Below are 5,292 nucleotides of genomic sequence, written 5' to 3' on the forward strand. Positions count from 1 at the left end.
CCCTCGCACACTGGGGAGAAGATGCTGCACTGCCACCGGTCTCAGCCAGCAGGCAGCCCGTGTCCCCAGCCTTCCCCTGTGCCAGGTCCAGAACACATGACCCCAGCTCATGCTCTCGTGCTCCAGAAGCTGGTGTAGACAGCAGTGGGCTTCCTGGACAAAGAAGACTCATCATTCATAACTGACCCCTCTGCTCCTCGGGAGGAGAATGTATTTTAAACCTGGAAGAGTCATAATTCTATGTTCCACATGTTGTCAGCTTTGCCTTCTACAGACACAGGGCCTCTCCCCTTTGAGGGGGACCCATCTGGCTGTGGGGGTGTGCCCTCCCTATTGGCAGAAATGTGGGGGCAGGCAAACAACAGGCTTATGATTTGGATTGTGTCCTGCACATAAACACCTGGGAGAGCAGAGCCAGGACTGTGGCAGTGAGGAGTGTATGCCACAGGAGATGGTGATGAGACATTGTGGCTATACAAAAGGATTCTGGCTGTGCCAACTCTAGTAGAGCCACTAGGCATGTGCTCCATAGGTGAGATGCAAGCACAGGCTGGCAGTGGACACAGGACTCCTTCCCGATTCAGGACAGCAGGGGCCACTGCCTGAGGTGGGACTCCTCCTCCAGGGCGCAGAGCGGGTTTTGCTGCAGGACTGGCTCAGCTTTGCTGGTTCCGAGGACTCAGTTCAGCCATCTTCCATCCTCAGACAAACTGGGACAGGTTGGGGACCTTGATGTTGAGATCGCCAATGTTGATATTCCGAGGCATCTCTGGCAGGTTGATGTTTTTTACGGCAGACACGGCCCGGGCGGGCGCTGCTGAAAGGCCACCCTTGGATTTCTCCGGCCTGTTCTGAGCTTCAACCTGAGCCACAATTTCATTCATGTTTGTTTCCAACACCATCCCACCCATCACCACCTCCTGAAGAATGTAGTGCACCTTATCCATATGGAAGATCAAATCCAATTCACAAACATTTTGAAATACATATCCAGAGTCTCCACAAAAACCTGGATGAGGTCCAAGTTCACTCTCTGATGAATCCACACAAAATACAAAATAGAGGGTAGCAAAATGCTGATAAATCAGTTTGTAGTCAGAGCCACCTGTCAAACTTCTACCCTCCAAGAAGTTACAGATGTTGTCATCCCGCTTGAGAACTAGATGGAAGGTCTCTCAAATAATCTGCTGTTGAATTTCTTCTGGGAAACGCTGGTAGAAGCGGACTAGCCGGGGCTTCCCGTGATTATTGAAAACCAGAATTGCCTGAATCATCTTTGCCCACCATGCTCCTTTCACAACCGGCTACTTCCAGAGAGCATCTCCCATTTATATCTTTTATAGTTTTTCTTTGGTCTACTTTAACTCTATGTTTCTGTCTCTTTAAAACATTTTTATTAATTATTGTAAATTTATTTTGTATTTACATATAATTTACTATGTAAATTAGAACCTTATTGAGAATTGCACCCTTATTATGAGAAATTTAGCACAAATTATACTTCCTTTATCTTTCCTCAATATACATTTTATTTTTCTTTGGCTAGCACTGGACATCCCCAACTCCTTCAACTCTGCCTTAAACGAAAATTTCCAGTCTTACTGTTCTGAATATTTTTCTCTATGTACAGTCTTACAGTAATGCTCTTCTAAGATACGATGTTAAAAATAAGGTAGAATTCCATATAATCTGACCAATATGGATTATCGTAGAATGTAGTCTCTCTCAATTTAGCCACCATACATTTACCAAGTCAAGCTAAGATTGCATATGGGTGGGCCAATCTCCTAGGTGGCTCCCACTGAGCATGAATTCAGCAGGAATTCTGTTGGGAAAGGCAATATCCTACATGCAGTTTTTGGGTTTCTACTTGGCCACATAAGAATGGGCCTTGAGGAAGGAACACTTCTTTACCAACAGATAAAGAAACCTCACAGCTTGTGCTGCATTTATCACATTGTGTGGGAATGGCTTTTGCTGTTCAGACTCAATGTGTATTTCTTTGTTTTGCTTAAGCATGTGCCTCATATGGCACCTGGCCAACCCACTACTATATCTGTCCCTTGCCAGGAGGGGACAGGATCATTTTGCTGCAGCACAAAAGGGATTTCTGCAGGTTAATTGCCCTGTGTCCACTGCTGGGAGGGACCTGCTGGCAATGGGGTACTGATACCCACTAATGAAGTTAATCTTGCTCTGCCTTATCTCTAGGTGAGTAAATCATTGTTCCATCCAATGCTTGACTGCATTGTGTTTTCTCTGGCAACTCTGATATCAAAATGCAGTGGACAGAAGTGTTCAGACTTCTACTCCTAATAATAAGCCACAGATGCCACTGGCTTGACAGTTTAATTAACACCCATTACCTTATAGTGCTTGTTCTGTTGACTTTCTTGTGTACATTTCCTTATATATACTAAATATTCTAAAAGTATTCATTGAACAAAAGAATACATAAATGAACACAGGAGGTAAAAATTACAAAATGTACATGATTGAGATTTTCTACAAAGGACAGTTTTTATTAATTTTATGTTTGAGGGAAAAAATTTCATCGAAATTTACTTCAATTAAGTCAATAAATGTCATTCTTGAAAGTTATGTGTTTATAATTGCAGTCACTTACTATAATTATGCAACACTTGCTTTGAGAAAGGACAAGTAGTTTTGAACTGTGTAGCAAATGACACCTTAGGTAATGTAAGCAATTTATAACTGGGTAACTTTAATAGTCTATAAGCTATAATAAATACTTTAAGTAATGTTTTACCAGTATGGAATAATTGTCTGATTAGTAATGCACCACTACAAAATGACAAGAGCTTTATAAAAAGAAGTGTGTTCTCTACAAATTGTAGTATAAATTCTGGAGGTTAGAGGAAAGGAAAAGTGATATTATTAATATAGAACTTCTACTAAATAATCCATTAAAATTGTTTTAAATATACTTGAAAGTCCTCAGTATGTGGTACTATTATTTTAAAATGTTCATCAAAACACATAGACTTTATTTTTAATTTAGTTGTAAGGATTACCATAAAAATATGTATATAATCTCCTTTCACTGTTTTTTGGGAGCATGTATCTTTAAGCCAAAAGTGATTATCACAATGTATTTTCTTGAATTATGAACATATATTATTAATCTTAGGTGGCCACTGAAAGGAAGAATCCAAGGATGAAAAGTACTACAACAATTTGTTTTATATCTGCTACTGTGATTTATTATCAAGGAGTCTTTGTCATTTTCTGAAGTTTTAATATTTGTTATTTTAACTGTCTCACTCCTTCCAAAATAAAGCACATCAAGGATTGTGTTTTCATCACTACTCTATCCTTGGTAAGTAGAAGAACCCTTGACACTTAGAAGCACTCAAAAAATATTGTGACATGCAAGTATGAATGTGTAATCACATATGGTGATTATTTTTATCCCTGGTAACTTAGCTGAATACTTGTTCAGAGAGACCTCAGGGAATCATTTTGGCCAAGATGATTTGAAAAGATGATCTTTGAGTAAATCAGAATTAAGAGAAGGAATTAGCAATACAAAGATATGAATCAACAGAATTCCAAGTAAAGAGACGAAAAAGCACTGACTTTGTAATTAACTGTGTACTATTTTCCCAGTATTTGTATTTGCCAAAGAAAAACACAAAATTAATTGTATAACATGGTTCCCAACACAAAGAAAATTACATACAGCTTTGTAAGGAGATGAAGTACCATGTGAACAAAGCAGACTTTTTAAAAAAATTCGCAGATATATGTGATCTATTCTGAATACGCTAAGTATAGTTATCATCTTAATAAAGTTATCCTCTAATCCTAGCTTCCAATGATTGCTTATGAATGGGTACTGAATAATATCAAATTATTTTTCTGAATATTTTGAAATAATTATATCATTTTTATTAGTAGTAGTATATTAACATACTGAACTGTATTGATAGATTTTCAAATAGCAAACCATTCTAGAATTCCTAAAATACTACCTCCTTGGTTCTTGATGTAACAACCTCTTTAAACCACTGAGTTTTATTGGCTGATATTTGTTTAGGATTTTTGCTTCTACGTTCGTAAGACTGATTTGTATTTTTATTACCATGAACTTGTCAAGTTTTGATATCAAAGCGATGTTGATTTCATAAAGAGTTGAGAAATATCTTTTCTCCTCTTCTTATTATTAGAGCTTTTGTAAAGAGAGATGCTATTCCCTCCTTAAATATTTGTTAGAATTCATCAGTGAACCAATCTGGGCCTAGAGTTATAGGAAGTCACTAAACATTAAATATATATCAACAATTCTAATGTTTTATCTTATGTGAGCTTCTGGTAAATTTATTTTTCTAGAACGTATACAGTTAGTTTTCCAAAATTATTGACCTAACATTCATAATAACACCCAGATTTATAAATTTCTCTAAAATTAGAGATATATTTAGTAACATTTTCACATTTATGATATTGGTTACTTATTAGTTACTCTCTTCCTTGATCATTCTTGCCAGAGGTTCTAGGCATTTCTCAATTGTATTGGTCTTTACAAAGAACTAAGGCAGAAGGTGCCTTAGTTAATCACCTCTATCATAGGTTGATTTTCAATTTTAATAATATCTGTTCATTTCTGTATTGTTTTCTACCTTTTGCTATTTTTAGGTATGATTTGTTGATTTTTTCTAACTTTATTTATCATAGTCTTGGATAATTGATGCTCAGTCCCCTTTTTAAATTTCCTATTAGTGAAATATAACTGCATTGCCCAAATTTTGATATGTCAAATTTACTCACTTCCATTGTGATGTTTGCTTTAAATCTAAAAGTTAGGAGGGTAGGAGCTTCAAGATGGCAGAAGAGTAAGATGCGGAGATCACCTTCCTCCCCACAAATACATCAGAAATACATCTACATGTGGAACAACTACTACAGAACACCTACTGAACGCTGGCAGAAGACCTCAGACCTCCCAAAAGGCAAGAAACTCCTCAGGCACCTGGGTAGGGCAAAAGAAAAAAGAAAAAACAGACAAAAGAATAGGGACGGGGGCTTCTCTGGTGGCGCAGTGGTTGAGAATCTGCCTGCTAACGCAGGGGACACGGGTTTGAGCCCTGGTTTGGGAGGATCCCACGTGCCGCAGAGCAACTAGGCCTGTGAGCCACAACTACTGAGCCTGCGTGTCTGGAGCCTGTGCTCCTCAACAAGAGAGGCCGCGATAGTGAGAGGCCCGCACACGGCGACGAAGAGTGGCCCCCCACTTGCCACAACTAGAGAAAGGCCTCGCACAGAAACGAA

General features: G+C 38.5%; 1 pseudogene; it reads right to left on the bottom strand.

Annotated features, from left to right (window-relative positions):
* Nucleotides 1-701: 701 nt before the first annotated feature.
* LOC115839901 (AP-3 complex subunit sigma-2 pseudogene) lies at nt 702-1,274 on the bottom strand (annotated as a pseudogene).
* Between the last annotated feature and the right edge of the window lie 4,018 nt (nt 1,275-5,292).

This window comes from Globicephala melas, chromosome 5 (genome assembly GCF_963455315.2).
Source record: "Globicephala melas chromosome 5, mGloMel1.2, whole genome shotgun sequence".
Taxonomy (NCBI): Eukaryota; Metazoa; Chordata; class Mammalia; order Artiodactyla; family Delphinidae; genus Globicephala; species Globicephala melas.